We start from the raw sequence: 13,307 nt of genomic DNA, 5'->3' as shown, positions 1-13,307 counted from the left end.
GATAAAGATGAAGTGATGTATACAAATACAGCAGCACAGTTCACTAATTGCAGTGTTCTCAAATTTTTGAGTATTTGACTTTGTAACCTGAGTATTTTTGAAGTAGTTAAAATGTGTTTAATGACCACTACCATGTCTAGATCTCTCCTCGTGGCTTGTCCCTGTTGGCTTGTGACCACTCTGTGTCCCCAGCACTGTGACTCACCCGGGAGGTGGCAGGCAAACACCACAACGGCTCCGCTGGAAGCAGAGGGGACAAGCAGCACGTACCTGGCAGTCGGCCAACAGAGAAAATGGTATGGCAGTAACTTCGGGTCTTTTTGTGTCTAGATTACAGGACATTTTCCTGCCACATTACTATTTGACATCAGAACTGGCTTTCTATGAATCCTACTATAAGTCACAGCTCTCAACAATGAATCATTTTTAAAGTATTTTAACTTTACCTTGTTTTAGAAAAAGTCATGCGCAACACAGTTTTAAGGGTATTAATACTTAAAGATATTAATAAGGGCAGAAAGTAGAAGCATATGGAAGGAAAATAGAGGCATCTAAGGATGATTGGAAATCTGAGGGAACTTGCCAGTATTTAGCATAGCATTCATCATCCAACAAATGAAAAGGAGAACAAAGCGAGGTGGGGCAGAACAGTCTTATTTGTAATTGGTGTTGCATCCTTTTGCATATCAGTATTCAGCCTCAGTTGTTTTCTAGTGTATGCTTACTCTGGTTGTAAATACATAGACAAAACCTTTTAAAAACTTAGTGTTGATTGCAATTATTTCTCACTTAGGATCGGTGATACAAAATTTAGTGTTAATTGTGATTATCTGATGTAATACTGGAGTGCTTCCAAAAATGTTAGCAATTAACAGCAAATGAAAATTGGCTACATAGGCATAGTGTTACTTGCACTCAGATGCCTTCTACTCAGCTGAATAATCCAGTCATTATAAGATGAGGGTGTAAAAGTAAGTTTATAAGACATTAGATGCTATTCATTTTCATAATATATTGGAATACATAAACACAGAACATCACAGGTTTCCACCTCAGGCTGTTTTGGGTAGAACTCTTGTTTTCTTAAATACAACTAGGAAGTTCACCCTGCTGACATAAATCCTACCTATTCAAGTGCTGTGTTTGTGCAGCCTAGAGAAACAGGAAAGGTGGAACTGGCCAACCAGTCCACCTGTAATGGGGGTGGGGAGGTTGCTATGCAACTATAGTATTTGATGTTTTACTTGAAAGCTCAGCTCCAGGAAACAAGAGTTTACATAAGAATCAATCAATCTTTCTTCTAAGTTAGTTTCCTTCTATTACAAAACAAAGCTTGTTTGTGTGATCCAAGTACATAGCAAACTCTCAGAAACCTAGAAGCAATGTGAAAGAAACCAGAGCTTAGGGTTGTCTTAATCTCCTTATTTTAGGCAAACTTGATTTACAGATCTTGGAAATGCTGGTACCTTCCTGGTGCTGGAATAGCATTCACTCCCTCCTTCCACATTCATAGTTTACAGCTTGATTCACAAAATACTCCTTGCCTCAGTTCACCTTCAAAACCTACTGTGAGTGTCCTATGTGTGCCACCTTAAGCTACACTTCTGTCTCTAATGCAGCTATTATCAGAGTTTATGGTTACAAAAGTTTATTTTAAAGAAATAACTAATGTTTCTGACCTCTCTGCAAATCTCCTATACTAGTGATGTTACCTAGTCCAGATTTAGACCTGCATGCCGCACTTCAAATAACAGCTCCCTTTCAGTTTATCCCTGTGTAAATATACCTTGGCAGATTGTGTGCTCTTTGAATTAAGGATTATGTTTTCATATTTATCTATAAAGCATCAGGGTACCATGGTGATCAAATCAGACATGCAGACAGTTAAATTTGCAGTTAACATTAACTGACAATGCCAGGGTCCTTTTCCGTAAGAAGTTGGGCTTCATGTTAACAGAACTGTGTTGTCTAGTAAAAACAGTGATTCCAAGTGGTTACATGTGCTATTTTTCAGTAAATTATTAGGGACAGAAAGCTCAAAAAGTGCTTTCACATTCTCTTCGTTAGCTAAGCTTGTAGTTAGCAGCAAAGTTACTGCATCTGAACCTCAGTCATGATACCTCAGCTCAACCACCACATGCTATAGTAGAATTTAGTTTGTTTTTGTATTTCTGAAATAGCATAACTCTGCATTTTGAAATCTCAATTAAAGGAAATGTCTCAGTCTAAATATAAGAACAAATACCCTTCAGGTCAACAGTCTGAAAAGTATTGCCTCTTCTAGGCAGCTCTAATTACATACCGATTGTACTTAAATCTTACATTATAGTTAATTTCATGTTACATTTACTCATTTGTTATTTTTTCCTTGTGTTATTTTGACAGTTTTTAAATAATAATACATGGATGAGTGTTTACTCTGGAACAGTCATTTCATTTTATTAGCCTACAGAGGGCAATGGGGCAGAAAAGGGAATGTCATGCTTGTATATTGGCTCTTGTTCCACTGAGTAACTTTCCAAAGACTGTCTGGGGACAATTCCTGGGGAAAATTCATCCCTGATTATGGTACACATTATCACATACTGTTTGTGAGTTGCTATTGCTGTACAGTGGAGCAGTTAAAACCATCAATGATGAACTACAAGACAGGCTATAAAGCAGGTCTTATCATATATTACTATAATTTTAGTTGCATATGTGTGTATGAATATATAAATTACACAAAACATAATGTTCTTGCAATGATTTAACACAAAAATTAGTGCGCCGTGGATCTTTTTATATTTGTTTGCTCTTTGACCAGAAATGGTCTGCCTTTATTTCTCATCATTCAGTCTTTCTGTTGCCACTCTTCTTGTTGTAGTTTGTCCTGGTTTTGTTCCTTGTAGCAACAGAACAAGAGCTGCTGTGTGTCAGAAGTATGCATCCATTTTACTGTATGAAAAACAGAATTTCAATTCCAATTTGATTGAAAATTAACGAATCCCACATTTTTCCTTTTTATTTCTGTAATTCATTAGAAATTATGAACACAGAAGGATGTATGTATCCCAGCACAGTTTGGGAATGCCATCCACTCAGACATGACAGTAGATTTGGGAATATTGTCAGTGCTAATTACTTGTAAATCCAAGCACCCATTGCAACAACTGTAGCTTTCCCAGTTACAAACACATTGCCAGCAGATCTGAAACAATTTAGCAGTAATTGTTTTCACAGAATGCTAGAATCATGCCTTTGGGCTATTGTTGGGATGCTAAAAGTACCAGGGGACTTTCTCACAGAGCTGCATGGATATAAAAAGCTCTAGACCTACTGTCGATTAAACAGCAGAGTGTGCTTTCTGCAGTATGTGCATGTGTTCCTGAGTGGAATGTGGCCTGTGTAAGAATCTCTGGTCTATCAGGACAGAGCCAGTTCAGTCCATGGATCTGTGTCAATGCAGTCTGACAAAATCACTGCTAATGCTTTTGTGGATTTCAGCTCTAAACCAACTTCTGAAACTCCCATTGCTGTCTCCTTCCAGAAATGTTGCATGGCTGAAGAGCAACAGGTCTCTATCCTAGTAATTAGGGAGGACAGAATCCATTTCTATGTCATGTAACAGACTACCCCTACATTAACTTTGTTACTACTAAGAAATTCATTTCAGGGGTGTCCCTTATACTGTGATCCCAGAGATGAATGGAGAAGTTACCCTTCAATTTCTGTTGGGTACAAGCAAGAAGTAACATAGCATACTGTGGTCCTGTATGTCTCAGACTACAGAGGCAGACAGCTCTGTCTACGTGCTGGTGAGATCGAGGGCATGGCAGCAGCATGGAAACTCAACAATGGCATGGTATACAAGTCTTGTTGAAAAGCATGTGATGACTTACTTCTTGGTTCACGTGCTGGAGACAAATGTTTAGGGAGTATGATTAGCTAACTGATGACAGTGTGCCTATGTGATAGATTGAAGGATGGCACGTAATAGTGTCTCCTAAGTTATTTGCTCATCAGAGGATGTAATTGTGTTTAGAAAAGCTGAAAGACAGCAGGTTTGGCTGGTTGTGTTAGAGCACTTAAAAGGCAATGCATTGTGGATGTTATCTAGCTCAATGTGCTTTTTTCAGCAGTATCTTTGTCCTCCCACTTTGATTTTTCTTTCTTCCTTTGCTCTATGACTCATTTTTATAATATGCTTTTGTTACAATTATCTGCTGGTTTTCATAATGAATCCTATTCCTTCCTTTTGTTGCTTTCATTTTCAAGGTTGCTTTGAGTATTCATATGTTTATAAATTCATGATCTTTTTTGTATTTTTTTTTACAGAAGCTAGCTCATTGCACTAGTTACCAGTGTTCAAGAACCGTGCCTCAGCTATTTATCAAGTCATTACATTTCTTTTCCAAACATATTCAAGTCTATAGGGGAAAACACTGCTGTATTCACCAGAAGAGTGTGAATGCTGTGAGAAATGTAAGCTAATACCAAGAGGTAATGAAGAAAATGCCACTGTTTTAAATAGAGTGGTAAATGACCCCTACAGTCATGATAAATTCTGGGGACTTTGAAAAGATGAGTAAATGTGGTTTCAGAAGAATAATGTGGGTTAAAAACTGTTAAGGCTTGTTTAATCCCTCTCTTTTTTTCTTAAAAGTTAGAGCATCTGTCACTAATACTCAAACAGAAGCACTGCTATCTGAGAGAACAAACTAGTTAGTTTAAATACATTATATATGTCTATACAGGGTTTTTAAAATGCCTATATTTACCTGCATATATAAAATTGAGGAAACATCTGTAGTTTCTGTTTCCCAGCTGTACTTCATTCACTCTGATTTTTGTGTTTAACTCATATTAAAAAGGAGGACATATAGCACATGACGGTAACAACATAAACAAAGGCATTTATAAAACCCAGATATAAGGTGTCTGTGTGAAAAGACAGTTTCAGTCTGGATCTAGAAATACAAATATTTTTTTTTTCTATTAAAAAAAGGGCACATGCTGAAAAAATGTGATTCTGTAGACGGTTGCATTTGTCCCCTAATTGCAAGAATAATGTCTTGTTGTACCTAACAATTACTGTAAACATGTGAACAGGTGCTGTAGTTGTTCTGGTGCAAATTGTATTTTTGACATCTATTGACCTTTCAAATCCTTTTAGGAAGTAGCTATCTTTGAAAAAAATCGCAAAATCATAAATTAATTGGCTGTCTGACCTGCATCCTCTACCTGTTTCCTGACCAGAAAAGCAAAAAGGTGAAAAAAAAAAAAAAAAAAAAGGGCATTCTGTACAGACTAGTGTGATACCTCTAGGCTGTTTGAGTAGAGGGAGAAGTAAACAGCTCTTATAAACAAGGTTCCAATTACAAAGAGTAAAAAGGTAAGACCAGCAGGAGACATATTAGCTTCTTCACTTTCTTGCTTCATAAACTTTCCCTACCAGCTTTTGATAATAACGTCACATCTCTGCAATTCATAAAGCACTTGTTCTGCTTTTGTTCACTGCTGATTTTGCTTCCAATGGTATGCTTGCACCTCACCAGTTCTTCTTTACTATAGGCTAGCTCTGTTAGCAAGTCAGCATATGAAATCTAGAATGTAGTTTTGGGAACTGTAAAACTTCACTAGTCTAGTGAATACCGAGCTGGGATATTTTCCTTGCAGGATCTTCCATATTCTCTCTAATGGCTCGTAAGACTTTATTTGTTTCTTTCCTTTTTTTTTTTTTCCTTTATTTAATTTTTTCTGTCTTTTGTGTAGAACATTTGATTTAATAAATTGCATTCAGACAAGGTTAAAAAAAAAAAAAATGTAGAAGATATTTAGGAAAAAACTCCAGACCCAATACACGTAGTCTGGCCATTTCTCCAGTAAAATCTGGGCCAGTAACTGTGTCACATTGCTGTGCACAGTGCTGAGATTTGCACATGCGTCATGGATGACAGAGTCTACTTCATTTTCTCTTTGTAAATGTCAAGGTAAGAAGTAAACAGCCCCTTCCCAGACTCTACTGAACTAGCTTTAGGACTACCGAGTACATGCCATGGTACTCATTAAATTGTGCCCTGGTTTCCTCAAGTATCCTAATGTAGGAGTTGTTACTGAGGCAACACAAGGACTACTGTGCAACTCCCATAAAAACAAGTCACTGGGGTGTGTCAGGTGTCTACATACACATGTATGGCTCTGGATTGAAAGTTGCCTTTTTTTTTTTTTTTTTTTTAAAGTTAAGCAACTGAGAAAAACAAATGGGGATAGAAATAGTAATGTAAAAAGAATGCTTAAAGGTTTTTTAAGTATTTGGATTTTATGTCACTTTTCTGTGCCGTGCTTTCGATAGGAGAGAATAGAAGTGCTGCTCATCAACTGACCTGAGCCGGCAGGAAGCTGATGGGTAGGTGGCTTTACCAAATGGCAGTCTTCTCACCTGTCAAGTCTGATACTAAAAGTTGAGCAGAATCATTCCCAGATTGGACTGGGAAGAGTAATTTCTCTCTTTTGTATGGAGCAATTTCTCCATGGAGCACTAGTGTTTTGTCCATGCTAGCTGCTCGAAGTTACAGAGCAACCTGAAGAAGGATACAACTATGTTCTAAACCAGCACTGTTGTGATAGTTGGTCTGCTGAAGTCACAGCTTTTACATTTGGCTAGAAATAGATAGGAAGCATAAACCCTTTCAGTTAGCCCCAAATGAAAGAACAGTCCCTAGAGACAGGCAGCAGACACAGTTCTCTCATATTAAGTCACAAGTCACATATAGTTCTTTGTCTAACCTTTTTGGCTTTTTGTGTCTGTACAGCAGATGTTAATGCACCTGAAAATAGAAAGTCTGAAGCTTATATATTCATCCTTGTTTCATATTTTAAAGCATGTGTGTATATTTATATATGTATAAAAATATGTATAGAAATATGTATGACAGGCCCTGTTAATGGTAATCCCTGACCCATTCGTTTTCATTATGCACAGCTGACTAGCATTTATCTGCTCTGTTCCCCAGAGCCCATTTTGTATGTTAACTTCCATGTTGCTCTTGGTGGCAGGATGGGCAGAAACTGTAACTAGAATTACAAGGCACTGACAGGCTTCCTGCATATGCCATCTCTTGGGAAAAAAATATCTGCTCCAATTCTTACTTGAAGCAGGGTACATGTAGATACTGTTTTATGGTGACTTCCATTTGAAAGTCCTCTTGAATATCCTTCGGAAAGTATAAAAGTCAGGCAAGCCTTGCAAGTTGTTGCCTAATACAGGCGTACATCCAATTGTATTTTTTTGCTCAAATCCAGGTGTTCTAGAGCGTCTTTATTTATAGTGGCTAAATGTTCTGATAATGGCAACCTCAGACAGGTAATGTGAGATCTTCATGTAGTGGTGCTTGTTGGGTTAGCTAATTCAAAATCACTTGTTTTGGCAAACTAGTGTACATTACCTAACACTTGTTCCACAGCTGCCACAAACAGATCCCAGAAATGAAAGATTCCTTTGGAATGCACCCAAGTTTTTGTTAGTAATATTTGGAGGAGTCTTGGAATAGCTTAATTTGTCCTGGTGATGAAGTATGAGGGCATATATGAGTTTAAGACCAGCTTGAAAAACCTGGGAGGAAGCATGTTTCAGGGAGTGCTTTGGCTGTGGTGTAAATACCTGTTAGGAAAGGGCTCCATCCAGGCTACTGCTGCTGGGTTTTCTTGCCAGCTTAGTCAAGTCATTTCAGACTGTAGCCAGATGATAAGATGTCATATAGGCACTCTGAATACAAAATCAAGATTAAAAAATAGAAGAAAAATAAAGGTTGAAACACAGAAGTGCTAGAAAGAGGAGAAATCAGTCCAAAGACTCTAAATTACTGATGGTCCTAAGCTTGATTAGACTAAAAATTCTCTTCATGATCATAAATGTATGTTTAAAATACTGAAACCAGAAGAGTGTCAGGATACTAACACATGTGACAGCATCCTCGTGTCTAAAAAGGTTAGGCAGAAACAAAATGTATTCTACTCAAAACACATGCAGAAAGGGAAAAAGTGAGTACAAATAAAGGCTTCATCTTAGGGGGTTGTCCAAGACAAGCCTCCGTAACTACTGAATGATTTCTGCATGGGCTGCTACATCCATTGACCTCCACGCACAGGTTTGATTGTTCCAGCATGTAGGTACAGGAGAAAGATTAGCTCTGAAAAACAAGTTTTAGCATAATTGCTTTAGAGCAATTTTGAAAGGTTGGTTGGTGTTTTGTTTTTTTTTTTTCTATTCAGCCATGAAATGGAAGTGTCCTGCCGACTGCTCCAGCATATTTTTTAATTGAATAATTAACATGGATAATAGGCATTCAGCAGCGTTTTTGTTGGTAATCACTGGATTTACTAATCTCCCAGAAGGTGGGATGATTCAGAATCTTTTAATGCCCCAAAATAGAAGATAATTAAAACCCTACACGCACAACTTGAAATAGAATTGAGTACAAATACTGAAAAGGAATAATTAGAAAATGAGCTTGAGGGAAATATAGGGAGGGAAAAAAAGGAAAATAATAGTCAAATAATAGTAAGGATACTAATAATAGTAAGGATACTTATAAAATTACATTTTAAGTATTTGAAGATTTCTTTACACTGCACTGCCACACTTTGCAAATAACCAAGACTACTTTCAGAAAAATTCTTTGTCTGTGCTAGTTTCTTAGCAGGGCTTTGCTGGTTGCTGCGTGGTAGGTGGACTTGGCTGGGCTGAGAGCAGAGCACTCACAGAAGTCGTGGGGGCACTGTGTGATTGATGGGTCTCGGGAGAGATTCAGAGTGGTCACGTGTGTTCATATAGAGTGGGTGCTATATTAGTCAGCTGCTGAAAATTATAAATGCAGTAACTATCTGGTGAGCTGTGTCATGGTGCAAGGAAACTGTAAAGGTTTTTATGGGGAGGGTTAGCTCATATACTCAGTGATACTTCATTCCTGAGGAAAGTCTAATGAGCAAATACACATCCTGGGTGACTGCATCATACGTCTATTAATTGTGACTAGGAGTTATGGGCTTCAGACCTACGCTAACATGCAAAGTTGCACAGTTTAGGTTAATCTTTGGTGTAAAACCTTTCATTGCAGTAGTGCAGTTCTGGATGTAGACCACTATTTACGTTCTGTGTATCACTTACTACGTATCATTTACAGCCACTTGACAACAGAGGGACTGCTGCTTGCTATTGGAATGAATTCTCACAGTAATGAAGAACTAACACAGGGCTAACCACTTTCTCTCCCAAGTGCAAGAAGTATTCTTTTAACATTAACTTTTATCCTCTTCTGGAAGGGGTGGAAAAAGAAACTGCAGGTGACAAATGTTAGTCCTATCATTTACTTGACTAGATGAAGACATGCTGAGGTGACTGGGCATAGGGTGGAACCCAAACAGAATAGGAAGTGAGTTACTAATCTTATTTCCAATTACCATAAAACAAGGCTATTAATTAACCTGTATAATAAATACTCTTTTTACAGAGGTATAGTGGACACTTGAGACTTGACTATTCACTTCAAAGAACTGGTGATCAAGTTCACATCGGCACAAACAGGGCAGGGCTGGATTTCTCAACTCTGTGCTTCTCTGACAGATTCTGTCTACTAAAATATGTGAGTGTGTGTTTGAAACATTATTTGCAGGCTTTGAAAAAAAGATGCTGTAGAAAGGCAAACATTGTTTGCCAATTTGGAGCCGCCCTTTGGTTTGTGGCAAAAGTCTGTAATGAAATCGGGAATCTCTAGAGAAGTCTTGTCTGCTCCCATAGAAATTTTTATAGTCCAAAATACTGACAGATGGGTCCAAAAGAGATACAGTACAACAGTGAGCAGGGTGTTCCCAGCATAAATTGCTCTGACTCTTCTCAGGCTGTGATGCCTTCCAAGTAAACACTGAACATAGACCAATTGTTGTTCATCCAAGGAACGATGAAGGCCAAAGTACCTTACTGCCACTAAACAATTCGAGATTAGATAAAACAATGACTTTCATGAAATAATCCTGATACAATAAAAGGACACTTACATTATTATACAATATAACAAAGCAGCATGTATGGGAGCCATTTTGGACATATGTCACTATTTCATGATATCTTGGCAGCCTCTGTGTGAGTTTTCCTAGGACCTGAATAGCAGAAACATTGCAAGTAAGTAAGACTGTACATTGGTACAACTTTAAGGAGAAGTTAGACTGTGTCTTTCGGCATCATGCTTTCCTCTAGCAAGTAGTATTGTTTTCTGTCTTGTATCAGTACTCTTCTGCAGACAAATCAACAACAAAATAAATCTGGAGTAGCTTAGCAGAAAGAAAAAATAATTTGGAATGCTGTTTTGGATGAGAGGCCAGACTCCCACCCAACTTTTGTGCATCAGGTGGTATAAAAGTTACCAGGAGCATTGTGTGTCCTTTGAACAACAAGTGGGCAAGAAAAAGTGTATTAATTTCTCCTCCTATGTGTGTGCACCTGGGGACAAATGTTGCCAGAAAGGGGAAAGGCGAGAGGACCAAGATGAGTCTATCCTCCATTTGAATCTCTACAAGACGTAGAAGGGAAAGGCTGCAATGCCTTCTGATCAAAAGTGGCAAGTCATGGGAGTTTCTTCTAAGTTTCACAGCAGCTGGGTGGGTTTTTTTCTAAATCTTGCTGTTGAAAAATACATTATAAATTTAGTTGAATTGGTTGTTTTTGAGCAACTGTTTTAGAAAAGAGAACAAAGAAGTGAACTTTAAAACCAGAAAGACTGGAATTTAAACTAACCTACCATTATTATTTTGATATCTTTTGGATGTCTTGCTACCTGCTTTAGTTTCTAGGTCTATATCATGGTAACTTTTGCACATCTCATACCAGTTGTCTCTAGGTGTGACTGTCTTCATAAAAACACTACTTTTCCCCCAAAATTCCATGGTTTTACCACTTCAATGCCATGGGGTTTGGGCTTGGTTTTTGTTTGGTTGTTTTTTTTTTTTGAGCATCATGTTTATTAAATACTTTAAAAAGGTCTGATTCTGCAAACTCTTAATGCCAGAAGATTACATTGGGAATTCTTAGGCAGTGATTATTCATGTGACTGGAAATTGTTCATGTAAAAACAGTTTTGCAGGAATAAAATTATATACCCTAAATGTTGTACGTTACTTGATATATAGGGATTTCTGATTTAAAACTAGGCTTTGTTAGGATATCTGTATAATACATATATATTGGAAATTAAAATCTGTGCTGGTGCACCAGAGTTCACTTCTTTTAGTCACATGACATTTTTTTATGGATGACAATCTTTACATTTTTTAGCTAGATATTAATATCTCGAGCAGCTTGAGATTTAAGAAAATATTTTGTTTTAGTGTATATTTGATCTGTTTTCATTTTCGTAAGCCTGCATGTCACTTGCATGGCATATTATAGAATTGATCGAATGACATTGAATTATGATCTGCTATCTGAACTGGCTTCATTACTCCAGTGCCTTACTACTTTAGCATGAAAAAATTTTGAATTAAGATTGCATTAAGAGGTAGTGCTATCTTCTCATTTGCATATGCCAAACACAATGCTTAATTGCTCGACAGAGAAAACTCTTTATATGCATCCCAAGTATGAGCATGCCCCAGGCTGTGGGAAAGTGAATGGAAGTCGTGCCTTGAATTGTCTCATCTTCCAGCTCTGTTGGCAGAGCGAAAGAGTCAAGGTGGTGGGAAGTTTCCTCTTCTCTTGTCCTGTAATTGGAGAAAAATATAGGTTAATCTTTCAGCCTCTGTGGAAAGTAGGATACTAAGCATCATTTCCCTGTGCTTTGTTAAACTGTCCTTGACTTCAAAGAGAGGTGGGGAAAACCCCCATCCCTGTTACTGTTGGTAGAAACTTCATAGAAGTGCTGCTTTTTTATTTTGACTTTTTTTCTGTGAATTATTACTGTTGGCAATATTCACTAGTTTGTGTTACAAGAAAATGTTGGTAAAAATAATTAGCATATAAAAATGAGAAATATCTTATTTGCATCAGGTGCAACTTAAATTTCCAGGATTGTCCAAAGAAAAGACTGAGTACAAATGGTGATAGGCCATTAGAGACTTTGCTTGTCATTAACTTTATAAACCTCCGCCTACATCCAAATATTAAAATTCAACTAATAAAATCTGTATTAAATGTTTTATATTGGCCACTTTCACTGGTTTATTTTGTATTTTTATGTAAGTTATATATAAAGAAAAATCTATTTTAAAAGCCTTTTAAGAACTCTTTGTCTTCCATCTGGCATGAAGAGCATTTCTAGAGGGGAGGGGAAAGAAACAGAGTACTGTCTGAGGTAAATTTGATAGTAGAAGATGGGATAAAACAAGAGGCACTTAGACTAATTTAATTAATGCCACGGTGAATTTAAGAATATGCTGTCCTCTACAAGCATAAACATAGATCAGTAGCTGAATTAAGGAAGCAGTATTAGACTGCACCTGTTGGCTTTCAAGCTGAATTCAGACCTTGTTTCGGTATTGCAGTTGGGACTGGCAGTTGCTGAAGGGATTAAATTATTTAAAGCCTTCAGCTGGCTAGTGTAGGCTAGCAGTAGTTTATAAAACACTTAATCTATTTTTTTAATCTCTTCATATGTTTGCTTTACTTAGACAGTAAAACTATACATGACACACACCTGCCACATTCAGAAGCTTCTTTGTTAGATATTTTAAATTTATCAATTAGAGCAGCCTTTAAACTGTAGCCATTTGGGTTTCTTTGACAAAACACTTCTTGTTAGCCTGTACATTTTCTTTGATGGACTCAAACCAAACATGAAGTATGCAGACATAAAGTTATTTTTCTGTAATTTCTTTTAAAAAAGAGGTTCCCTCTAAAGACAAATGCTGCTCTCCAAATAATTAATGTTTACTGTTACCATTTGGTTTGTGATTTAAAAAAGAAACTAATTCCAAACAGTTTGGAGCTCTGGAACTATTTTTGCAGTGCATTATCCAACTGCTTACACAGAAGTGCAGTAAACCAGTTCAAAAATAGGTAATACTGTTTAGCTTGTTACGTGGTACGTCACTTGTTTCTAGAAAGCTAAGTGTAAGTAATGAGTAGTTACAATATGGATTGGATGGAAGAGCAATCTGGATAGCTGTGCAACACAGGATTAATTAGGTAAATCCTTTTAGGTTTGATTAGCCATTGCTTAGATCTACAGTTTATTTTGTCATTAGTTGCTCCTATTAATGTCTTCTTTCTGTCAAAGTTTATTACTCTGGTTTCAGTTTTGCATCATACATTTTTTGTGTCAAAGTGAAGTTCCACT

Source organism: Tyto alba, unplaced genomic scaffold, assembly GCF_018691265.1.
Source record: "Tyto alba isolate M040663 unplaced genomic scaffold, T.alba_DEE_v4.0 Super-Scaffold_8, whole genome shotgun sequence".
In the NCBI taxonomy this organism is placed as follows: domain Eukaryota; kingdom Metazoa; phylum Chordata; class Aves; order Strigiformes; family Tytonidae; genus Tyto; species Tyto alba.
The sequence above is the reverse complement of the archived record's forward strand: the minus strand, read 5'-3'. Positions refer to the sequence as shown.